Here is a 27,206-nt window from a genome sequence, read left to right on the forward strand (position 1 = left end):
CCATCAAAACTCAATGGCACTAGATGTGTATTTAGAGTACTTACTAAGCAAATGATATCCTTACAAGCTGATCTGTAAATGGATTAATTAAAAGCTATGGACAATTATAAAATTTTGTAACAATAAATATGTGATTTACTAGAGCACCCATGTAGTATTGTTTCAGGTTACTGGAACTTGCTGCAATAGGGTAAATACAAAATGGTCTTGAGAACTCTGTGAGATTTTTAACTCGTCTACATGGTTTCTAGAATAACACCTACCTCTGCATTAAAGAAACAGCACTCACTAGTAGTGTATCAGCTCTTGAGAGATATCAACAAAATATTTCAACATGATTCGTCCTATTGGCTGAAAAAAATGTCTCCTACATTTTATTAAAAAAATATTTTTCTTGCCTCTGAATTTGTATTTCAGTCTTCAAAAATATTCCACCTTATTTTATTCATATGATCAACCAAATTAATCAACAAAATCTTGTCCTATATCATTTATTTCTGATTAAAGAGATATTACAAGCTACTGTATTTTAGGGATATTGACTCATTAATCATTATAGTATCATAATGAATGAAGTAGGCAAATGTCATTTCCAAAATAAGTGGGACATTAATTTTAAAACATACAGGGAACTAGCATTTGTTAAGATATCTCCTACACTAGATTTAAGATCCATTATTTTTAATCCTCACAACCCTCAGATATAAGTATAACATGCCTATTGCCTATTTTCCACCTGTGAACCTAAGATTCTGGTGCTATTAAATGATCCAGTTATAATCGTCTTCAGTGTCTGTCTAGCTTCAAAATCCAAGCCCATCTCTCTTACAGTAACTACCTGGAACACATGCCAAGTACCATGCTTTTTGGAAAAAAAAAAAGGGGGGGGGGTGTTGGGCACAAAGGGGCAGGTTCATGAGACAGAGAGAAAGGCATCAAATGAAATAAAAAACATCATAAAATCCAAGTACTTCCCTCACTGAAGTGCTCTTCAAGCCCATTAAGAACCTTCTTTCTCTTACTTTATTCACAAATACCCTTCTCTGCATGCTAGTAGCCATATGAATTAATATCAAGCTTTGAAAAATAGAAACACCATTTAACAATATGCAAAAGAACAATAGCTATGGAGAACTGTTCGCTGTTAAGGACATATGGCCCTATGACATACCTCAGTAGCCCCTGGAGACACTGTATTAACAAATATTCATCAACAATTCAGAATCATTAAAACATAAAGGCTTTCCAAGACACTTTACAATAAGAATGGCTGAGATGAAAGATTTTAGCAAGCAAAGAAGGGAAGCATCTGTTATCTGGAGATGTACTAATTGAATATCCAGTGATGATAAACTATTTTATCTAGAAACCTTCAAGAAGTATACATGCTATCATTTTGTATTTTCAAAACAGGATACAGTAGTGTGAAATCAAGCATTATAAATTTGGAGGAAAAAACAGTATTAAAAATTCCAAAAAGTATAAAGTTCTTAATTACCAGAAAACTACGGGCCCTGTATTAACACAAACTGCCATAAACTATGCTCCTTTCAAAATAGACTTTTACAGCCTCATTACTTCAAAAATGCAGGTGAAATATTTGTTGTTCCAATATACTTTTCCTCTCTCTTCCCTTCTCTCTGTACCATTACACTGAAGACTTCTCATTTTAACTTGAAGAAAAATGTTACCCCATGTAGTACGGCAAGTGGAACAAATTCACATTTAAAATTATCATAGGGTCTTTAGGAGTTCTGATACTCTCAATACCAGACGGTGTACAGGCTGACTCTTTAAGAAATGTTATAGCTCCTGTAACAAAACCCAGTTTCTCTAGCATCTTAAGCAAGGTTTCACACAGTAATGATCACTGCAGTACATAATTTAGCACGTGTGACCCTTTGTACAGGAACAATTCTGAAACATAGCAGCCAAAAGCATAGTTATTTATGTGCTCTGTTACCCTGATTTAGGGGGAAAAAAAGACAAAAGAGGATCAGTTCCATACAAAGAACACAGTACTCCGCAAAAACAAGTAAAGTTTAGTTGAAAGGGAAACGGAGGAACTAAGCTGGCAACTGAGAAGCATAAACCATTTTGGCCTAGATTTGTTTGTAATGACAGTGTGACCCAGATACTCAATATTTGGCTAATATCTAAAAATCTGAAAACTGAAAGAAATGGTTTAAGTTGATTAAATATTTTAGTCCAAATGATGGGTGCTTAAAAATATACAATTAGCATTTTCCATACAGAGATTTTTAAAACTGTAAGTATTTTTGCTTTGTAAGTAATCCCATGAGTTATATTTCACCTTTATAACCATATAATAAGGATGAAACTATTACCGAGATCATGGTACAAAAATCTTCTGAAGAGCAGAAGGAGAATATACACTTTTCAAAGTAAAGCTTATTTAAGAAACTATTTATATAAACTTAAGTTTGTTCCATTCATGGCCCACACAGTTCATTCTACAGAGTTGTCTATTAAGTGTCGAGAAAATTTTTGGAAAAAAATTCCTCAGTAGCTATCAAAGTGCTGCTAACAAGGGTGCTGGAACAGGAGACAGAGAACAGACCCACCAGACACCACCTCATACTTCCTGGGAGTGACAGGGAAAGCTGCTGGTGCTTCCTGTAAGCAAAGAGTTCAGACAGCACATGCTCCTTAATGCACCTGTAGCGACAGTACTGAGTGTTTATCCACTGCTTCCTTCCTAATGATCCATGATTTGATTCGGTATCCAAGTCTCCCCCAGTAGACCCATGGACCTCAGGGGAAGCGGACAGACCCTGAGCCTCCAGTCTAGCCCACAATTAGTCTAATCCATTATTATGGTAAGTCCCTTCTCCCTTGCCAATGATTAGTTTAGGTGTTTTAGAATTAGACAAATTTAGGTCAATGAGAAGCAAGCAGGGGTGAAGGTAAAGGGTAACTGCTTAAGAGAAAGAAAAAAAGCTATAATGTCTTTGAAAGTGAAGTTATCTTCTTTGGATCTGAAAGAAACATATAATCCTGACTGCTACTGGTAGCCATTCTGTAACTACAACACTGGGATAAACCAATACTGTGTAGAAAAAGTAGAACAGAAAGCCAAACTGAATCCTTTAAGAAATCACTGAGCCACTGGCCTAACAATGTATGTCTGCTGCAATAACACACTTCTGGTGCTTTCTTATGAGTTAATATCCTTTTAAGTCAAAAATCAGATGAATCTGGAAATGAATTAGCTTTTAGAAAACCGATAGGTGCCAAGTTCTCAATACTTTCAGAAAATTATAAAACCTATTTTTACCTATTCCTGGCTTTTAAAGAATAATGTTATATATTATTTTTCTGTATTTTCTTAATTGCCTACAATAATTGTATATTATATATGTTATTGGAAGGCAGTATTCAAAATATCAGAGTGTAAAAAACAATCGAGCCTCTTCTTGATCATTAATACAAAAGTCAAGTTATGCTTTTAATACAGTACTGCAATGAGTCCCTGATCTACTCAGATTGCTATAGTGTGATTTCTCTGATATCACAGGTCTCTTGTTTTTGCTGTACTTTACTCCTAACTGTTTAAGACAGAACCATTAGACTTTCATCTACATTTGATTGGTTCCCTGTACCCTATACACTCCCATCCCACTCTGAGTTCCCAGTCATGCATATTCAGAGCATTGAATTTGCTAGAAATATGCTCTGAAACTTATAAAATTATTTTGGGGACAGTGAATTTTTCTTTGAACTTAGTTTAAACTAAAAATATCATCTAGATAATTAGTTTTGTACTTCTTATAAATAATATCTCATTTCCTCTTTTCTTCTTTTTCTTTCCTTCCTAATTTTGACATTTCCTTTGCCTAGAAATAATTTTGATCTTTTACCTACATATAGAAGACCTCTATAAAGCAGAAGGTATAAAACAGAGATGTTTGGGCCAAATATATTTCACAGGCATATTTTGCACAGTAGTCACAGAGTATTTTTAAAACAGCTGAATTAGTTACCAACTAATTCACATAAAGATGTGTATTTTAGGATCCTTTTGAAAAACTAAAAAACTTGGCAACAATCAGCATTAATTCTTACATGGCCACAATCAAGTGAAAATAGAATACTGGCTGTCCCTCTCCCCACTAAGATAAGCATAAACTTTCTACAAGTCCAGTCTCCATATATGTCCCTAAATGGCCTAATTCTTCACAGTCAGAAGTCCTTATTATTTGACTTGCTGCTCCTAATACAGCAGATAATAACACCCCTAAGTACACAAAAGATACTGTTGGCCAAGAAAATAAAGCAGTTCATAAGGTATTCAGGGAAGCAGGCTTCCAAAATTTTCTCCTCTTGAGTCTTCTAATTTAACTAGGAGCCTGTTTCTGGAACCAATGAAACAGCAATAACTTATAATAATAAAGAAAAAAGTGTTTCTTAATAGAATGTTCCCTGAAACAAAATGGTTTAAATTTCTAAGTTTCAACCAATCAATCAATAATAGGAGAATCCTAAATATTCAGTCAACTTTCAAGTCTGATACTAAAGAGTGGTATGAACAAGGTAACATGCACTACATGTGTACATAAAATTACTTATATGCTTTACCATATAAATTAGAATGACAAATTCTCTTTTGAAACTAAATTCTCCCTACGCTATTTAATGGAATAAAGCAACAGAAATTAGCTCAATTCACAAATTACTTAAGGAATAATGTTTTCTAAATTATATAATATAGTTACTTCCTAACATTCAAGCACAAGTTATTGAAGGGATTTTGGAGAGTATTTTGCACACATCCTATGCATGGAATAACAATAATACTGGGTTTGTATTTCTGTCAAATCCCTAGGCTTTGTCTACCTCAAAAATTTCAAGTCTATCACCTTCTCTCCAACTCAACTGCTGTATCCATCGTCTCCAACTTCATGTACACAAACAGCTTGTAACAATAGGCTTCTATATTCACTGCAGTCAGATTCATGTTTTTCAAATGAAAATTTAATCACGTTACACCTCTACTTAAAACCTTTCCAAGGCTTCCCAATATCCTTTAGGATACAGGCTAAGATCATATCATCTGTTTCCTACATTCCTCTCCATCTTTATTTCTCCTTCTTCTCAATGCTCAGATAATACTGGAATCCTTTCCATTCTTTTGCTTTTGCAGACACTATTTCTGCTACCTGCAATGCTCTCTGACTCATGCTGGTTCTTCCCAACTAAGCCTAAAAGTTACTTCTCTTGTCCTTGCCTGATTTGCCCATTAATACTACCTCACCATGCCAGGCAGTTAGGTTTGCCTATTACGTACTCTAGTATCACCCTGTAAATTCTCTCTGTTCATCTTAGTTGTAATTATTTAATTTCAGTTTTTTCCAAAGTTTTTGGTTTCATGAGAACACAGATCTTAATTGTTTTATTTAATGTCTTGCAATATAATTTAATGTAATTCCAGGCATACAATACTAGCATTTAATAAATATTTGTTGAATAATGGATCTCTTAAAATTGAAGTTAATCCATAACTAAATTATTGTTGAGAAGGCAGCACAGTACAGTAGATGATACACTTATCTGGAGGTCTTGAAGACCTGGTTATTAGTCCCGTATCTACTACTTACTGTGTGACTTTAGGTCTCAAACACTTGGATTCTATACCTTAATAACACTATTGAACACCTGATCTGTCTTCCTTATGTAGTTGTTGGGAGGGGGAGAAAATGAAATAGTCCAGTACACTTTTTCACCTTAATATTTTTCAAATCAAGAGGAGTCTTAGAGTAAATATCAGAAAAACCTGCCAGTCATTACACGTTATAATACCTTGTCACTGCCTACCCAAGTGAGAACTTAGACATGACCAAGAATATACCTTTTGTCACCTCTGTTATCTGCAGATAGAACCATATACAGTGGAGTTTTAACCTAACATCAAGATCTTCTGGATGACTTTCAAGAGAAATTACTTAACTTCTAATAATATGTAATATAATTAGTAAAAAAAAAAAAGCTACAAGTTTAATTAAATAGGAAATGGAAACCAAGCCATAAATTTAAGTATGCTATCAATTCTAAAGGTGTTAGAGGTCAAGAGTAGCATGTGGCTGCAATGCTTGTGGCTAAAAGTAATACAGAATAATCCTCAGATAGAATGTTCCTTCCTCCCACAAGAAAAGTATCTCATTTTTTCCAAAAAGAGAGGAAAATGTTATTAAATCAAAGGATGTCTCTTACAATTGCTGATTTATTTGAATAAAATATAGTAATATGCATGAATATGTTCTGCAAATTATGTGCCAAATAGGTGCCCATTGTGTGCTGTGTACAAAAAAATAATGCTTTACATAAAACTTAATAAAAGCTTCTCCCAAAAATTACCTATAAAATCTATGCATAAAAATAAGATGAAACAAGATTCTAATGTCATTAATTTTTTAGAGGAAATGAAATATTCCCCTTTTAGTAGACAGACTGGCCGAAACAGACTCCACTTCTTTCACTCTGTTCTCACTTTTAGCATGTCCCACATAACCCAGAACACTGTCATATGTCTAATTATTTAAAATATTCCCCTGGGAACCCTGTTCTAATATGTAATCATTAAAATTCTTCCTTATGTCTTTCTCCATTCTTTCAATTGTCTGTTATATTTAATGTGATATTTTATTTGTGTCTTTCCAGATCTTGTTTAAAGCCAAATCAATATCCTCTTCAATGTGATCTTCAAGCGTGAAATAGGACACCGGCTTTCACTTATTTTATACAAGTAGTACCGGTTTTCTAGGACTTGCTTACCTGGTGACCAAAACCATGTACTGACAATATGACAGGTTGGTGGTACTGGTGACTACTGAGACTAAAACAAACAATACGTAACTCAAACAGAATCAAATTTTTGCCTATCAGTACCATGCTCCTTAAGCAAAGGAAGTATAGTAACTCTACTCCCTCCTTATAAAGGACCACTGGAAAATTATATATCTCTTCAGACTTCTTTCTCTGATTCAGTTTGTTAGTCCCTATGGCAAAGGACTTATATATTAGATTGTAAATAAATTCTGGAAGATGACCCAGAAAGACCACTTAGGAAAAGTCACAAGACTTCCCTGCATAATATAAGGTAGAATAGAATGTAGAGCTATGGCAAATAAGAACAGCAAACTTCTTTAAACATTTCTACCGATCAGCAGTTCATTACATTGTAAACAGCCCATATAGAACAGTTTATAAAGAATTTTGCATGAAACAGATGCTTAGATTAGAAGACCTATAAATTATGTGGCTGTTATAAACTTTACTCAAAGTGGAACCATCAATAAACCTTGATAAGGCTGATAAGACTTTAGATAAATTATGACTCATCACTAAAATTATACTTTAAGTACTATCATCACAAATATATACATTATTTAAACATGAAGGTCATGGGGAAAGGTGTGGTAAGAGTAACTGAATTTCCAGCGCTATGCTGTGTACTTCCAAATCATCTCATTTAACTGGTAAATTTTCCTGTGATGTTAACATTACTATGTGAGTTGAGAAAACAGTAAATAATAGCCGTTAAGTGACTCTATTATAAAGTCAGCATACAAATCCTCATGTGCTTGAATATACCAGTTTGTGAAACGTGGTAATGGCCAACAGCTAAATTCAGAAAAATATCCAATACAGTTGGAGTTTCCAAAGTTGGCTACAACAGTATGTCCCATCCCATTTTCTCTTTTATAGTGTGATTTCCTGTGCCAAGAAATAAAACCAATTTGCCCTCCTCTTGATATGGGCTGGTCTTGTGATCTGCTTTGACCAACAGAATGGGCACAGTGATTCTGGGTCACTCATGAATCTGGGCCTTCAAAGAGCTACAGCTTCTGCCTTTGCCTTTTGGAACATTTTTTCTTGGAATCTGGCTATCCTGATGTGAGGGAGCCCAATTAACATCACAGAGAGGCACCCTTACCGAGAACTAAGGGCCAGGGGCCAGCAACCTGCATCCATTGCCAGTCATGTGAGCAGGCCGTTTGAGTCTGCCCTGCCTTCCTAGCACTACAAGGAAAGCCACACAAGGCAGAAGATTCACCCAGTCAACCCTTAAAATGATGAGAAATAGTAAATTACTGTTGTTTAAGCCACTAAACCTTAGAGTGGTTTGTTATGAAGCACCTGATAAGTAAAACACTATTTCCCTTAGAAATGTATTTCAACGATACCAGTGTCAGCACTTAAATGGCCAATAAAAACCAGAATATACTTGGTTTCTGTGACTGAAATAGAATTGTGAAAAAACATAATAAAGCCTAAGCTTTAAGAATTACTAAGGGTTTGGGCACCCAGGCGGCTCAGTCAGTTAAGTGTCTGACTCTTGATTTCAGCTCAGGTCATGATCTCAGGGTTTGTGAGTTCGAGCCCCACACTGGGCTCCACACAGAGAGTGCAGAGCCTTCTTGGGATTCTCTCTCTCCCTCCCTCTCTCTCTCTCTGCCCCTCCCATGCCCACTTTCTCGCTCTCTCAAAATAAATAAACTTAAAAAAAAAAAAAGAAAGGTTACACTTAGTGTAAATAAAAAAACCAGTAGGGTTCAGTGCTTAAAATCACAATGTGTCATAAAATGACAAGGACTTTTTATGGATAAAGTTAATACTGACAAATCACTAAGTCTTAAAATAAGAAAATAAGAAGGCATCACTTTAAGTTCAAAAAAGAAAGACAAATAGGTAACAAGGCAGAGTTTGGTTAGATCAAAATAGATAATCCAGATTAAATTTCTTAGCCTATGTATTATAGACTACCATCATATGAATAGTATACAATAAAATACACAGCACTGAATCATACTAAACATTCTATCTTATTCAGAAAATTCTTCAAAGAAGAATTAAAATAGCAACACACCACAGAAGGAGCAAAATAGCAAATATTCATAAATATTTCCAGTTGGCAGAGTCTGGATTACAGTCTACTGTCTTACATTAAACATCTATTATACGAAAGTACTGTTATACCATGAAATATGCTGAGTGCACAGAAATTAAAAAAAATTCTTTTAGATACTCTTAGGGATAGCAGATGCTAATTTATTACAAAAACTAAGAATATAGTTGATTTATGAAAGATAACCATCATCTCCAGTGGTGTCATTGATAAGGAGATTACTTAGATAGACAATTGCTGTGATCCAATAAAACGGAGTCTCTTATGATTTAAACAGCAGAGAGAAAATAACCTGGCATAATTCCTACTTTGCTGCTATAATAAAAGGTAGAAAAATGGAATTTCACATATTTAATATAATCTTATAATTCTTACAAAATAAAGAATTCTAAAATATCACATAAAGAATAAAAACAACTCTCATGTTTTACCAAACTAACTTTGTCATTTCATCTACTTAAAAAGATTTCTGAAAAACTGGAAGAAATTCAATGATTTACTCAATTTTAAAACTCAATTTTATTTTCAGGCAGACACTATGGAAAATACTATATCCAAAAGGAAAAATGTATTTTGCTAAAAGGAACTCCCAAGGCAACTTTACCATAAGGGTAAGGTCTAATGATTTATAACTACTACATATCTTTTCAGTTGCTACTGGAGAATACACATTTAAAACAGATTTATTCGTTTTCTTAGGTTGACCTCAGATATTCAGTGAACATTAAGGTTGCAGCAATGCCCAAGCCCTTGCACATTCACACAAAGTTACTCTTTGGCTGTAAAGGATCCTTTTAAAAGAGAGAAAGTGAATACAATGGAGGAGAAAGGGACTGGGGAGGAAGAAAAAGCCGCTTTTGTGCCATATGAATTATTTATTCAGTCAAGCAATGAACTCACTATTTCCAACTCTAACAATCTATCAGGGAACTCTAAATAAGTGAACTCAAAGAGTAATAAAGTTTAAAAACTATCACTACTTACCAAGCTTGATTTTTTTTCTACTTGCAAACATTTTTAACTTTGTAAATTATATTTTTACAGAGTAATTTATAGTTCTAACTTATAAGTTTTATAAATCAGACAAGAAGTGTCAATTTTTAAAAGACCAAAACAATCAGCTAATAACTTTCATCAGAGGATATTAGGAATTAACAAACTATTTTTTGTTATTTTTTAAAAATTATTTATCTTTGAGAGAGACAGAGCATGAGCGGGGGAGGGGCAGAGAGAGAGGGAGACACAGAATCTGAAGCAGGCTCCAGGCCCTGAGTTGTCAGCACAGAGCCTGATGAGGGGCTCAAACTCAAGAACCACGATCATGACCTGAGCCGAAGTCAGATGCTTAACAGGCTGAGTCACACAGGCGTCCCTATTTTTTTGTTACTCTTAATTTAGAAACCCAATTGCAAAAATGCTCATTTATCAACCTTTTTACTACTACTATTATTTGTGTCTGCTTAATAATTAAGTATCTTAAACTGGCTCAAGAAAACCTTTCTCCACTGGTGATAATGTCATCGCGATGTTTTACAGAAATCTCTAGAAGGTCGTCTGGTTCTTGATAAGCATAGCCGAGTTAGAGTCATATTTCCCTCACAACCATTAATGATGTTTGGTTGCCTAAATTATTAATAGAGATTAAGCCTTTGAATAAAGGCAGAGATAAGGTACTTGTTTCCTGAAAAGAGAAATAATCAGGTTTAATATATGCCCATCACCTTCTCTTTACATATTTGAGATGATGCAGAATTTTTGCCCCCTTTCTCATCACAAAATAATTTACTCTAGAAATATGAAAACACTTTGCCTTTTGTGTGAATGTTTGAATCTTCATTGCTCTCTCTTTTTGGCTTTGACTGAGGCACTTGTAACCTGTAACCCCCACACAGAATGCAACTTCTTTTGAAAAGTTACACACAAATCCTTATACTTTCATTCTCTATTTAAAGTTGTCTGAAAATTGCTATGTCTCAACAGAAGTGTCTATAATTTGACTGGACTAGTATTTTCAGATAAAATACCCAAATAGTAAGCCTAATATCTTGTCCATTTGGTCTAGCTCCCTCCGTGGTCCAGGTGCCTCTGATTCTCCCTGCTTCTGCTTTCCTTTCAGACAAATCATCTGGTAAGACAGAAGCACTGATCCTTGTTTAAGCCCCCTTCCCCTCCCCCCCCCCCCCCCCCCCCCCCGCCAATGAGAATCAGAGCTGGGAGAGTACTTAAAATCCATCTAGATTTCTGGTGAGGAAACTGAGGTCCACACAAGTGCTGTTATTAATCCAGATACCCATAATTAGTTTGTGGCACAGCACAGATTAGAAACCGTGTTTTCAGACACCATCTGGTGCTCTCTGCTCCATGTCTTCACCAGCCTCCCAAAAGGATCCTGGAATTCATACTGAAGAGTATAAAATGTGTAAGGCCTTTTGGAAAGCACTTTAGCAATATGTACTGTGAGGCTTAACAGGGTTTGCCCAATAATTCCACTCCTGGGATTCTATCTTGGGATAAACTGTCAGATAAGCTTTATATACAAATATTCTTGTTGGGTATTTATAATCAGAAAAACATTTAAGAACATATGTAGCCAATAATAAGAGGAGGTGGTATATCTACTAAAAGAACTATAATGGAGCAACTGGAAATGTTTATTAAAATTTTACAGTAGTGTTATAAAAGGAACTTTCTTATGTTAAGTGGTGCTGTGTATATGCAGAGGGAGACAACTTAAAAAACTTATGAATGTACGCAAAACAAATGTTCTCAAATCCTTAGTTCTTCATTGAGTGACATTCATTATATTACATTAAGACTGACAAAAATAAGAGAGGAATTTTATTTAAAAGAAGAGATTATAAGGGAGAGAAAATGATCTCCAATAGATACAGCTGCCTTATTTTTTAAAAAAAATTTTTAACGTTTATTTATTTTTTGAGAGACAGAGACAGAGCATGAGCTGGGGAGGGGACAGAGAGAAGGGGGAGTCACAGATTCTGAAGCAGGCTCCAAGCTCTGAGTTGTCGGCACAGAGCCCGATGTGGGGCTCGAACTCATGAACCAGGAGATCATGACCTGAGCCGAAGTCGGATGCTTAACCGACTGAGCCACCCAGACACCCCCAGCTGCCTTGTTTTTCTAATTGGCATTGCACAATTCATTTTCTTTCTCCAGAACTTTATAGGGAACAAAAACCTGCACTGATAATCACTCTAGACTGAAAATAAATTTCCTAGAACCTAAATAAAACCTCAAGACCGTCCTTAAAGCTGAACTTCATTTTACTTAGGAGAATTGGAATGATTATCTTCCAAGTGATTTGAGTAGTATTTTTAAAGTCCTCTATTAACCACTAAATATCCTTTATCAAAGCTTCCAGTGATCTTCAATAGAAGCCTTTCAAACATCTCACTCTTAAAAATGTGTAAATCTTGCCTAATCTTAACCCCAAGTTTGGGGCTGAACTAGAAGACGCAGAGTCTGAGGACAGAAAACCATTCTGTGCATCTATCATCAACCAGACAGTGCAGAAAAAAAAGTGCAAAGGATATTAATATTATTTAAGACTCAAAAGTCTGATAACACACTTATTTATTCTGTAACCTATAGTGAAAGAAGACCTGACAATTGACATTACTGAACATGCATGACATGTGGCAGAAACAGGACACAAATGGGACTTATGTGAATGTTGACAAAAGTTATTAAGCTTGTAAAAGCTTCTTTTTATAATCAGCTAAAGAGACAGTAAAAAATGTTTATTTTTTTTCTAACAGGATTTTGTTCTGTTTTAGTTACTGTTTCACTACTTTCCTCAGTAAGTGCTCTGTTCTTGATTTATCAAGACATATTAGATAAAAACATTCAAATGCCTTATCTATCTCAAAAAGAGAAAAAGGAAAATGGATATGTGGAAGTTCCACTTATATGTTTACTTTTTGCCAAAAGAAATAGTTATCCTCAAACCCATTTAATTTAAGATAGATTATTAAAGGACAAATGCTAAAACATCTTAAAAGGCACTGTTTAAGTCACATTTTAAGTAAGAAACTCACATCATTCTATCTTTATTTTGGGTCTAAGGTTTCCATATATCAACAACCCTCTTATACTCTCTTGCTATTTAGTCTCCCTAACTAGGATTCTGAAAAATTGTCTGGTTCCTAAAAATAACCTGAAGTAGCTGAAACACCCACGTTGGCAAGAAATTTCCCATAATTCCTATTTGTAGGAAGGTCAGAGTCTCTCACACAAGTCACTGAACAGTGTTTCTTCTGAAATAAAGTGGCTGAGGTAGAGTGAACAAACTGTAAAGTTAACTAGTAGTTCTGTCATATAGTCCCCTGTAACCTCCTCACATTTTAACAATGACTGTTCCCACTTTTAAACAACTAAACCCAGTAAGGAAATTGTACCTTCCACCTCTAACTAGCTCTGTGAACTACACCAAATCACGTAACTTTCTGAGCTTCTCAGTTCCTTCTATAAAATGACCAGACCAAATGGGTTTCTTTAACTCCCTTTCCAATTTAAAAATCTGTATTTCATTTCTCTCAGTCTTTTTCAAATCCTTTTCAAAAGTGGTAAGGCACTTGGAGTAAAAGAAAACATTCTCACCTTTCTGCGACAGCCTGCACAGAAAAGTTTTCTGGGCTTTCCCAGCATTTTCAAAAACCTCCTGAAGATCTAGAGAAGTTGATTTCCCTGGTAACATGATGATTCCTATAAATGAATAAGGTTGTCTCTGCTAAAAACCTTTGATCACTCTCCTTGTAGGCTACTAGTCACTAAGGTCTTCTGCTTAGTCAAGATAAATACCATTACCTATAATAGGGTTTCTCTCCCATATAAGGTGTTAAGATTTTGTTTTGTTTTGTCTTTATACATTTTTGGGAAACATCAAAGCTTCTGGAAAGTAGTTTTGTATAGCTGGACAACCTATAGCACACTGGGTCTATATTCACCATATTAGCTAAAGAATGTGACAAACTCTGAGAAAAAATTAATTTTAGGTTATCAGTCTACTTTACTGTAACTGAAACAATTCTCAAGGGTAAAATTAATGTTTCTATTTTAAACAGCCTTAATGGAACTTATTACATTATATAATACAAACCTCCAAAACTGTTTTCATATATCACAATGTCTGCTTTAATCTTCAGCTAAATGAATTTATAGATAAATGGAGTGACTTCAAAGCCCTGTAAATGAAAAGACCAGTCAACAAAAATGCCTAAATCGTTTAGTGAAATGCTTGTGGATTTGTATATTTAACATGTTACTGGTTAATCTTGGCTTAACCACCTCCACAACTCACTTCTCCCCCCACCAAATTATTAAAATCCAAACACTTTCTTTTGGTAGAAAAATCTTCTATCTTCGAGTAAAGTCTAGACAGATCTTTAAATACTTTGATTTTCTATGTTCTACAATATTAAAATTATTGGACATCACCTCCTGTAATACTTTTCATTAAGTTTCTATATTTCTTTATTAAATCTGTTAAAAGACCATATAATCACTAAGCACTGATTCAGTAAAACAACCAAAAAAAAAATTAGTTAAGTTTTCAACCATTCCATAACTCCAGCTCAGTATGTTCCAAATAACCCTGAAAAAGCCTAAATGTCCAAGTTAGCAAGAAATTTCCTACAATCCTCATCTAAAAGGCGGTAAGGGTCTTTTCACGCCAGGCGCTGAATGGAGCTTTTCTTCTGAAACAAAGTGCCTGAGGTACAGAGAACAAACTGTAAAGGTAACTGGTTCTTTTGTCATATGATTCCCTACAACCTTCTCATATTTTAACAATTAATGACTGTTCACGGCTCCTAATCAATTATAACCAGTAAGATTTAGTAGCTTCTGCTACTAAAAGTCATGTGAACTTAAGCATTTTCTTAATTTTCAAACAGATTATCAGAACCTGAGAAAGTTAAAAAGAATAAGATCTGCAAATTTTCAATTTTCATTACTGTAAAACTGAAATACTAACTTAATACTAAATATTTACTTAAGTATATTTAAGTACACATTTTCTATTTTAGAGTTGACAAAATTTATACAGAAAAGCATAATTAATACATACTATACACATACTTGAACACATGAAAAACCTCGTATGATATTAACTACTATGAGACAATCTACTCTTATTTACTGATAACGGAAAAGTGAGATATTTCCAAATACAGTGCCTTGATTTAATTTGTCAGTTAATGTGCCTATAACAGGGTACTTGGATCAAATGGGAACCAGAAGTACCAACCAGGAACCCACCTAATCTGCTTTTATTAATGTACGGAAATCAATAGGGCCCAGTGAGGCTGCAGGGAAAGTATGAAGCAGACGGCAAGTCCACCTCCATTCGCACCTTCTCAGAAAGGACTGTCACCCCAGCCCCCAACAAATCTCTATAACAGAAAAAGATAAACGGGATTATGCCAGGTTGACCCCAAGCTTTGTTCTCCTCCTCAAGACACATTCAACAAAAAAGATCTAAACACACATCTGATTTGACAAGCATTTAGGTTTACAAAGAAGGAGGTGAAAGTGAAATCATACTTGATGCATTCATGGGTTCTGTGTCAAAGGTCATGTAGCAGTATTTCGGTGGCTGCTTACTAAGATCTGAAGTGGGCAAAGCATGGAGAACCACAAAACATAGTATATCCGCTCTAAAAGGCACCTTGGAAATCATCTCTTCCAACCTCTTCATTGTACAAACATACTTTATAAGATATTTGATTAACTGTGAATTTCCTAACAGCTCTTCAGAGGGTGATACTTATTTGTGGGAAAGACACATACATATACCCACAAAAAGATCAGCAGGTACAACTATACAATGGCAAAATGAAAAATTCTTTAATTCCAAGTCTATGCTTTAATATAAGTAATTAAATTTTTGGTTTAACACACTCTTATATACTGGGTTTTTATGTTTTTCTGAAGGAAAATACTCAAGGACAGAAATTACAATGCTATCAGAATATATGAAAAAAAATTAGAGCCTTTTAAAGTAAATGAAATAGGAGATTGAATAATCTTTTTAAAATGAAACAGAATTGATTGTTCAAACATTGATTCAAACATTCTGAAAATGTTCAACTTAAAATGTTAACCATAATTTAGTGCTAAAATAAATTTTACTTTTTTCTCTGCCACAATGTAATGTAGAAAGAAAGCTCTGAAGAGAAACAAAAGCATTCAAAAAGAGACTTGGGGGCGGGGGAGGGTAAAAGGGTCAGCAAGAGAACTGGGAACAAATGACAATGCACTGGGCAGTGCAGAAGATTTAGAAGAGCAAGTGAATTTTGTTTTTATCATCTTTGGGATGTGTACTCAACAGCTACCAAACAAAAAGCGGTGAAGCCGTGCTGCTATGAATTAAAAAATTTAGCTCTACTACTCTATTAAGAAAAGCGTGGAAGATTTTTTTGTAGAGGACAAATATAACACAGAGGATTCAATCTTAAGTGTGGCTGCAATACCAGGCAAAATTTTAAACATTTGTATTTATATTCTGAGTACTTTCAAAGTTTTCCAATAAGATTATCCAAATGACATTCATCTATTCCACTATTGTTCCTCATCTACACATCTCCATGTAACACCTCTTTATTTATTAAAGACTGTATCATAATCTTCCTTTCTACCCAAACTCTATTGTATCCTTAGAATCTTTCAACATCTACAAATACACCCACAGAACTTCAACAATGAACATCTTCTACTCAACTCTACCTAAGACCTGACCCTTTGTCATCACCCAGAACAATCTCCAACTCAACAAACTGTAAACGCCAACATGGAACTCTCTGACAAGACTTCCTCTTCTATATCTCCCTGCCTTCATTTCTACTATACCCCATAGAGTGCTTCAGTCCTAGAATCCCTCAGGTTTTTGACCAGCTCCCTCTCCTAGACTCATGTCCTTCCCTACTACCTCTGCCACTAAATAGCATTAATTAATTAACCTCTCCTTACTCAGTTTCCATATCTGTATAATAATGTTCTTTATGCTTATTCAGCAAGCATTTGAGCCCATTCTGTATTACAGGCACTGAGAATACAGACAGACTATAAAATAAACCTCCTGGCTTCATGGAACTTACATTCTAGGACTGAGGTTTTACCAGGCTGGTTGCGAGGATTAAATGAGTTAATATTTATAAAGAATAATGCATAGCACGTAATATGCAACATTTGTCATAGCTTATCATCTAAACTGCTCTAAATTCAACACCTTAATTTCCCTAAACTCATAACTTTTCACTGTACCAGCCTGGTAAAATCTCAGTCTTAGACTAATACTACATTCTGATCTCCATCACTTACTTAGGCTATAGACGGCATCTAAGCAAATCACATCTATATTGAGTTGTTCCGTTAAAAGTGTGTAGTTTCTAGTCTCAGCTGGCTGAGATCCACAAGCTGGCTCAATGATTCTTTCATCTGTTTTTGGTTAGCTCCTTCTTTCCTTTGTAGGGCTTCTTTCTCTCTGATTGACTCTGAAACCTTTATGCTCCCCAAGATCTTGTCTTTTGCCTTCTTTTATTTTCTTCTCAGCCCATTTACTCTCCTATATATGGTCCCATGGTTTCTATCCCAGAGTCCCCAGTCACATCCCACAGCATCAGATTCAAAAGGTCAATTGCCTTGTTAGACCTCCCACACTAGATATTTTACTACCATCTCAAAATACCCTACACTAATCTCCTTACCTTCTAAATTGATTCTTACTCATGTATTTTCTCTTTGTTTGGTATCATTATTATCCATGCACTTGCCCCAGCTAGGAACTCTGGACTTAAACTTGTCTACTTCTCCCCCATTGGCCATTTCTAAGTACCAAGTTCTAATGAATTTACAATTTACCAACAACAAATGTAAGGAGTCCGAAATCTGTTCCCTTTTCTCCATTTCTATCAAAACAGCCCACTTTAAGCCCCCATCAGCTCTTGTTTAGCCAACTATTTCATAAATGCCTTCCCTGCCTCCAATCTTTTCCCCTTAACTTTATCATTCACAACAGCTACCAGAGTATTCTATTAAACCTAACTACAACCAAATCAGGTCCCTGCTTAAAAGTCTTCAATGGCTTCCCAAAGCCTAGAAAGAGACAGAAATTCAAGATCCTAAACATGGCATAAAAATCCCTCCATAATCTGGTTCCATACCTCTCCATCATTCTTTTTTAACTTTTTTTTAAACTTATTTATTTATTTATTTATTTTTGAGACAGAGAGAGACAGAGCATGAATGGGGGAGGGGCAGAGAGAGAGGGAGACACAGAATTGGAAGCAGGCTCCAGGCTCTGAGCCATCAGCCCAGAGCCTGACGCGGGGCTTGAACCCATGGACCATGAGATCGTGATCTGAGCTGAAGTCGGACGCTTAACCGACTGAGCCACCCAGGTGCCCCTCAATCATTCTTTTTTTAATGTTTACTTATTTTTGAAGGAGAGAGAGAACGTGGGGGGGGGGCGCAGAGAGAGACACACACACAGAATCCAAAGCAGGCTCTGGGCTTTGAGCTGTCAGCACAGAGCCCAATATGGGGCTCGAACCCAAGAACCGTGAGATCATGACCTGAGCCGAAGTTGGACGCTCAACCGTTCAACACTGAGCCACCCAGGTGCCCCCCCCCCCGCCCCGCATTGTTCTCTGTCCCTTATCTGTACTCCTACAACACACATATGCTTATACTTCCAGAATACGTCATGATGTTTCTTACCAATGTGCCTTTGCTCTTGTCCTCCCCTAGTTGGTCCTCTGCTCCCATTCGCATTTCCCTCACCTCTGTTTTTCCCTCTCTGTCTCTTTCTCTGATCCTTTAACATGTAGTTCAGACATGATCTCTTCCCTTAATGCTTTCTTTGATCATTCTTCCCACTTCTCTACATTACAGTGACTGTACTGTACTACAGTATCTGTTTTTGTGATTCCATCCATATCTGAGCTCTGTAAGTGCAGAACCCCGGTTTTATCCAACGCTGTATCCCTAGAAATTAGCACAGTGACTACAACACAGTAGGCCATCATTAAATGTTTGTTACGTTATACTAGCTTATCGCATGCCAAGAATAAGTCACCAAGTACCAAATGTAAAATTATACAAAACTGAAAATGAAAAGTTAGGTGATTTACTTATCTTTTCTGATTGTTAAGTGCTATTACTAAAATGTTATCACTGGGTCTCAAAGATTAGCTACTGCTCCATCCAACAAAAACTAGACTTTTTAAATTGCTATAGTTTATCCTCCAAATGGTTCAAGTGTGTACTGAAAGAGTAAGTTAATAACTTATAAAATGTATTCCTAAGTATTCTGATATCGGAAAGGTATCGTGTGCCAAAGGCAGGATGTACTTGGTAGAGAAAGGGAGTGACAACATGGAGACTTGCAGCCACAGATTAGATAATGTGACCATACTAGAGGACTCATTTGACCCAATTTTAAAGGAAAAACAATTAATACAAATTCCTCTAGTCCTTAAATTAACACATACAAATAAATAAAAAGATATAATCAAGAAATACTGCTCACTTTCTGAGAAACATTTCATGAAGGTATTGCCCAAAATCTTGAAGGCTATTTCATGAAGCAATAGAGTATAATATACTCCCTATGTTGAGATGGATTAATATAAAATAATTTAAAATATGATATATTATATGACATAGCCTTCCTGGTTGAGAAGTGGGCAAAACAAATACCAGATGTGGATGGAACATTGTTATAATTACCCAGAATTCTTTGTGAGCATCTCAAATTACCTAAAGAGCTATAAACTGGTGTACATTCATATGTGTTCTTAAAAAATAAGTATCTTTCTTCAACTGCAAGAGCTTTCTTTATTTAAATGTAAATAACTGCTTTAAATATGCTACATATATGCTTAATCTTACAAAATAAAAACAGGCCACTAAAGTAAATTAAGTAGGAAATACTGTCTCTTTGAAGAATCTCTGAAAGTGTACTTAGGCCATTATACAGAGTTGCAGCTCTAAAGGAAAAATCAGTAACAGTCATGTGTTTTGACTTGTTGATAAAACCATGCATCACTGAAAGTTAGGCTATCTGAAGTAGCTGACAAAAAGCCACACACAAAAAGCTGAAATTTTTAGAGACAATATGTATCATGAGCATATAGCTATATAGAGTGAGTTCTCTTAAGAACCTCTAAAGTAAAGGCTCCAAGTAGGAATAGGAGTTGACCCATGGAAAGACTTCCATGTAGTTACAAAACCTTGAATTTATATAGAAATTTCTGTAAGCTAACATCACATTCTCAAAAAAGTCTGACCCTCAATGGTAAAGAGCCATAGCTCTAAAGGATTTGTCTGATTCTTCTCTCTTTACCCCTGGGGCTTCTTCATAAATCACAATTGTCTAATTTTCTCTACCCGCAGTCTATTTTACTATAGGAATTTTCCAAAAGTATCATGTCAACATCCTTGAACATTGCTTTCCTAAATGAATACATGCTCCTGTTAAACTTTCTGATTTTTTTTTTAAATTAATGTTTATTTTTGAGAGAGAGAGAGAAAGAGACAGAGCACAAGCAAGGGAGGGGCAGAGAGAGGCGGGGACACAATCTGAAACAGGCTCCAGGTTCTAAGCTGTCAGCACAGAATTTGACACGGGGCTCGACCCCATGAACTATGAGATCACGACCTGAGCCGAAGTCTGACACTTAATCGACTCAGCCACCCGGGCATCCCTAAACTTTCTGATTTTAAATTATGACTCCATGAACTTACCTTAAGAATAAGAAAGAGAGATCACTATCATCATTTATGTATATGGTCATATCTGCAATTAGACTAACAGGTACTCTTACCTATATACTTTTCTCATCCCATGAATATATGGACATAAGTTTCATTTAAGAGTAAAAATTAAAACAGTGTTGAAAAATATATCAATTGCGGATATTATTTTTTACATTCTTGCATAAAAGAAAGGGAATTACATAATCATTTCATCATTGTATGACAATATACTAGCAACCTTTAAAAACAGTATCCTATTTATTAAAGAATATTAAAAAAGATGGCATATTCCCCTTAGAGATCTACTTCATATTGTCTTTTATGGCTTAGAAGTTAAATGCACAGTATGGAGCCAGGATGCCTACATTTGAATACAAGCTCCCTTTGTGACCTGAGACAACCAGGTCTCTCTGTGCCTTAGTTTCCACACCAATACTATAAGGAAACAGTATTTTCCTCATAGGGTTTTCATGCAGATTAAATGAGTTAATATTTTTAAAGTGCTTTGAATAGCGACTGACATAGAAACACTATTAAGTGTTTGATAAATAAAACAAAATGGTAATATCCTGAAACAAAATGTTATGCCCACAAATGCATTGTAAGAATAAAAGGTATCATATATGTTTTAAGTTAGAAAAATATAAGGTAAGGCAATACTCTTCTCAAACTTCTTAAAATGTGGCCAATAAATAGGAAATCTATGAACGTACAAAACCATATACATTTAGTGCTTAGAAAAATGTAAAAAAATTAAAATTGTCTATACGCCTTGAAACAAACTAATACATCATGGAGTATCTCACAACCAGGGATAGAAATTATTATGCTCTATTAAATACAAAAGTAGTATTAAAAAACAGCCCCGAAACTGACTACATTTGAGAATTCACAGAGGTTAAATATAGGTCTTTAGGAAACATACAGCAAATACCGCATTCTCCCCCAAATTATTCACCTTTTATTTTCCAGTTACTATTTTCAATTATTATCAGTAAATATTATTATCATTACTCTTACCTCTTGTATGTATTCTGTGTTCCTCCCCAAACTCATGTTATTCACTCATCCCTAAATTTTATATTTATAATTTCCTTTAGAGCTGTACTATATTTGTATTCTTAAACAATCTATTATTTCATTTTTGATGTTCTTGAATTTTATATTAATGGAACAATGTTGTATACTCTTCTATGATTTTTTCCAATGTTATATTCCTGAGATCTCAGACCCAAGTTGCTGGAATTCATTCATTTTCAGAATTGTCCAACATTCCATTGAATGAATATACTACTACTCATCCTACTACTGATAGATATTTGAGTTGTTTTTGGTGTTGTTTTATTATTACGAACAGTGCTATATTAACAACTATATACATCACTTGATCATCTGTATAAAGGTTTCTCTAAGACATATTTAGGAACAGAGATATGGATCATAGTGTATGGGCATCTTCAACTTTATTTAACAATGCCACTTTTTTCCTGCTGGGTGTACCACTTACGTTACCACCTGAACTGCCTAAGTGTTCCAGTTGCTCCATACTCATGTGAACCGCAATACCATTTGGCCTTGAATTTTTGAAAATCTAGGAGGCATGAAACCTTTTCACCGTGGTTTTACTTTGCATTTCTCTGATTACAAATGAGGTTCACTATCTTATGTTTATTGGCCAAATGAGTTTATTTTTTTATGAAGTACACATTTAACTCCTTTACCCAGTTTTCTATTAAGTTATTATTTTTATTTTACTGTGTGGAAGATGTTTATATGTACTAAATATTAATCCCCACTCTGTGGTATCTATTGGTGAAAATAAATTATTAATTTTGGTTAAGTTATATTTGTCAATCTTTTGCATTCTGTGTTTTATGCATTTTTATCTTATTCAAAATCATGAAAACATTCTCCTCTATTATCTTTAGAAAGTGTTAGTTTTACCGTAACTATATATTTACCTTACCTATAGATTCATATCTATAATCCAGTTCAACTAACTTCTCTAAATAATATGAGATAGTGGCCCAACTCATTTTTTGCCACTTAATTAACCAACTACCTCAATTATTGAAAGAACTGTTTCCACTGACTGGCAATGCCAATGCCATTAAAGATAAAGTTTCTTATTAAAGCATTTCTCTTGGGGCGCCTGGGGGTCAGACTCTTGGTTTTGGCTCAGGCCATGATCTCACAGTTCATGAGTTTGAGCACCACAACAGGCTCTGTGCTGGCGGTGTGGAGCCTGCTTGGGATTCTCTCTCTCTACCCCTCCCCCACTTGCTCTCTCTCAAAATAAATAAATTAAAAAAATTTTTTAATTAAAAAATATTTTTCAGGGTGCCTGGGCGGCTTAGTTGGTTGAGCGTCCGACTTCAGCTCAGGTCATGATCTTGCAGTTTGTGAGTTCGAGCTCTGTGTCAGGCTCTGTGCTGACAGCTTAGAGACTGGAGCCTGCTTCAAATTCTGTATCTCCCACTCTCTCTGACCCTCCCCTGCTTGCACTCTGTCTCTCTCTCTCTCTCTCTCTCTCTCTCTCAAAAATAAACATTAAAAAAAATGAGAAAAATATTTTTCTTTGTGAGAATATTTGTCCTTTATAAGACTATTCAATTGTCTATTCCTTCTTGAGCTAATATGAGCTATGTTTTTCTAGGCATTTGTCTATCTGATATAAGCTTTCAACTGTACTAGCAAAAAGATGACTATTCGTGAAACATCTGTAGTAACATCCCCTTTTTCATTCAAGACAGTGCTTTGTGATTTCTTCTCCCTTGATTAATCTTGCCAAGTTTTAAATTTTTTTAGTCCTTTCAAATAATCTATTTTTAGCTTCATTGTTTCCTCTCTGATTTACTTTTATTTTCTATTTCATTAATTTATATTTACTTTTTGCTTCAATTAGGGGAGTATTCTTTTAGTCACCTCTGATTTTTAAGAATACAGTTGTTTTTCTGCATTTATTCCTTTAATGTAAGCATTAAAGTCATACATTTCCATAAAGTATCAGCTTAGTTTATCACACAAGTTCTGATATATAATATTTTACTACTGTTAAATTACATTTTCTAATATACATTAAAAGTTTTTCCTTAACCCAAGAGTTATCTGTAAATAATACATCTCAATTTCCAAACATACAAGAAAATTATGGTGTTAACTTACGGTTAATGTCATTTTAAACAGAGAAACAAGTATAATGCCAATCCACTGAAATTGTAAAAACTGGCTGTATTTGACCAGAATGTTATCAATTTTTGTAAATATCTCTTACGTGCTTTTAAAGTTTTTAAAAATATTATGAGATGCAGTGTTCCCTACATGTCCATTACAGCAAGCTTTTAAATCTTGTTATTAAAATTGTTTATATTTTTTATTTTTCTCTGCTTATTGCAATATTTACTAAGAAAGATGATTTTAAATAATTCACAACGCTGATTATTTGCGTATTGCTTCTATGGTCCTATTTTTTTGCTTAATATATTTTCTAAGTATATTATCAGGTACATACCAATTTAGAATTATCATTCCGTTTACTATTATTTAGTGACCCTTACTCTCTAGGGTAGTTTTTCCACAAAGCCAACTTTAGATGATATTAATGTAAGCATGTAACACAACCTCTTTTTCTTTATTGTAAAGTATATCTTTTTACATCCTTTCTATTTTCAAGTTTTCTATATCTTTTTAATGGTATGTTTTTTTATAAGTAGTATGCATCTAGATTTTGTCATTTTATCCAATCTGGCAATCAGCTTCTGTTAACTGGAGCATTTTGTCAGTTTTTATGTATGAATTACTAATACATTTGCATCTAATACTAATCTCATTTTGTGCTTTTCACTTGTCTTTTTTCTATGTTTTTTTCTCCTTTTCCTTCCTTTTTTTCTTTCTTTTTCATTTTTTCTCATTCTATTTCCCTCCTCTACTGGTTTGAAAAATATACATACTATTTCCAGATTTTCATTTCTTGTATGAGAATTTTAACATGAATCACAGCTTACCAAAATCTACAGCTAATTAATACTTTTACCCTCCTTCCAGGTTTTATACAGTGTTTTTCTATACCTACTCATATTTACCACTTCCTATATTCTTTATCTTTACATCTCAGACCTTCCATCAGTAACCATTTTCCTCATCTGTGAGGCTATGGTGATCAGAAACTCAGAGAACATAATGGCAGAAGTAGGACCACTACTGTTACCTGACTTCCGACTCAACCAAATACACTAGGGCAGATGGAAATCCCCAACCTCTAGACAACTCAGGTGAACACGAACAAGATGGACGTTAGTGTGACCATGAAACCTTAAAATACCTAACACCTTGCTTCCTCCACATATTAGACTCTTAATATAATAGACACTCAAAATCTGCCTCTGCCTTACTTTTCTGAACCATTTTTGAAGTTGGTACAGTAAAACTCCACATCTATCTATAATGAAAATAAAAGGATGATGCTCCCTGACCCCAAAAATCAGCTTGATGTGGCAGAAATTTAAATTACATTGCATTTTATGACCATTAAGTTTTATTATTGTAACACATAATATGTAAGTTAAGCATATAAAGTACAAATAAATACTAGTAAAATAAGGTTAAGTTTTAAAGTTTTGATTAAAAACATTTAGTACATAACATAAAGAACACAAAAGCCCCTTAAGATACAAATTAGGGCACATGTAAAATATTTAGAAAGCTAGTATATAAATAAGACATCACTTTTACATAAAAATTATTAACTTAGAGGTCGAAATATGATAAAGTGTATTTCTGCAGCACTTGGTCTAAAAAAAAAAGCATGGTCTTTTATCTGTGCATCTTGTAACATATAGTGTAACTCCCAAAAAGGCTTGGATGCTTTTGTTCAACAAGAAAAATATGTATCAGGCCTACAGTTATTTTCAAGGAGAAATATTCAGGTAACTAAAGTTTTATTTTATTTGGAATCTGAAGTTTTGTAGATGCCTAGTTATTTCTTTTATTTTTTTTTATTTTGTTTTTAATTTTTTTTTTTTAACGTTTTATTTATTTTTGAGACGGAGAGACAGAGCATGTACGGGGGAGGGTCAGAGAGAGGGAGACACAGAATCTGAAACAGGCTCCAGGCTCCGAGCTGTCAGCACAGAGCCTGACGCGGGGCTCGAACTCACGGACCGCGAGATCATGACCTGAGCTGAAGTCGGCTGCCCAACCGACTGAGCCACCCAGGCGCTCCGATGCCTAGTTATTTCAATGCAAACAATATAATAGCCAGCTTACTTATTAGTCTCTTTTATCATAGCCAATCAGGTACCAGAGATCATGCCAGCCAAAAGAATGACAAAGATTTTCTAACTGTATTTATTAAATATCTGTAACAGAGAACTGATATCAAAGTACATATAACAGGTTCCATAAGATGGAGCTCTACACAGAACCATTAAGTGCCAGAAATAACCCAGAAACTTGTCTACTATTAATAAACTCAAAGGATTTTACATGTATGGAGAGCCATACTTAATGGCAGTAATACCGTCTTATTCCATGGGACTATAAGTATACAACACATCTCTATGAGCTGTGACTTAATGATTTGGAAAAAGGAAAAATAAGTGAAAACATAATTCCTTATAATAGTGCAGAGTTCAGAATAGGAACCCACTCTAACCAAGGCCACTTTTGCTTGTAGTAAAGTTTTGCAATGATACTGATGATAATGGTAGAAGCAGTGTGGTGGCAGCGCCATTTTAGAGCAATTACTATGTGCGTCTATTATCATTATAGTATATGTAAGCAAAAACTTAGGAAAGCAAAACAAATCAGCTTATACTTCTACAGTTTTTCATACTTTTAGTAAAGCATGTATATTCTTGAATTTTTAATCATTTAAAATTTAATACATAAAGAAAATAAGATGATGAATTATATAATTATAATCAAGTCATCCCCTGCTTCAAGACCTTTGGCAAGTCCTCAACATTTCCAAGACAGAATCCAATGATGGCAATATAAAGCTGGGTTGTTTTTTTTTTCCATTTGCTTCCTAACTAATTCTCCAGCTTTATGTTTAGCCATTTCTCTACTCACCCCAGAGAGTTCAACCAAACCTGTGACTCGCATGTGACAATATATGTGTATGTGTGTCATATGCTTTTGCACATACTGTTTTCCCTATCTGGAGTATTATTTTCCACATTTTCACTAAGATAATCCACACGAATCCTTTAAGATTTGGCCATCCCCTCTATGCATATGGAACAGAATATCACATCAGATACCAAACTATATTCTAAAGGTTTGTTTTCTTGTCCCCCCCCCGCCACCTAGTATACTTTAAGCTCTTTAAGGTAAGAAACTGCATTTTTCATCTTTAGAGTCTTATTGCCTAGCACACAGCAATCCATCATATTCATTTTACAGATGAACAAACTTAGGCCAAATAAATTAAATTATTTTCCCAATTTCATAGGCCAGTTAATGGCAGATTTAATATTAAAGACTTCTATCTAAGACTTCTATC

At 34.8% G+C, this 27,206-nt stretch overlaps 1 protein-coding gene and 1 long non-coding RNA gene across 4 annotated transcripts in view; one reads left to right on the forward strand and one right to left on the reverse strand.

Moving 5' to 3' along the window:
- LOC109276321 (uncharacterized) overlaps positions 1-8,244 on the forward strand; it is a 16,486-nt gene extending 8,242 nt beyond the window's left edge. Inside the window, exon 2 of the long non-coding RNA XR_002084591.2 lies at positions 6,679-8,244. This is a non-coding gene — a long non-coding RNA (uncharacterized LOC109276321). The remainder of the gene's footprint in view (positions 1-6,678) is intronic.
- ZEB1 (zinc finger E-box binding homeobox 1) overlaps positions 1-27,206 on the reverse strand; it is a 198,160-nt gene that overhangs the window by 157,030 nt on the left and 13,924 nt on the right. The window lies entirely within an intron of this gene.

Source organism: Panthera pardus, unplaced genomic scaffold (assembly GCF_024362965.1).
Source record: "Panthera pardus isolate Hobbes unplaced genomic scaffold, ASM2436296v1 HiC_scaffold_6, whole genome shotgun sequence".
Classification (NCBI taxonomy): domain Eukaryota; kingdom Metazoa; phylum Chordata; class Mammalia; order Carnivora; family Felidae; genus Panthera; species Panthera pardus.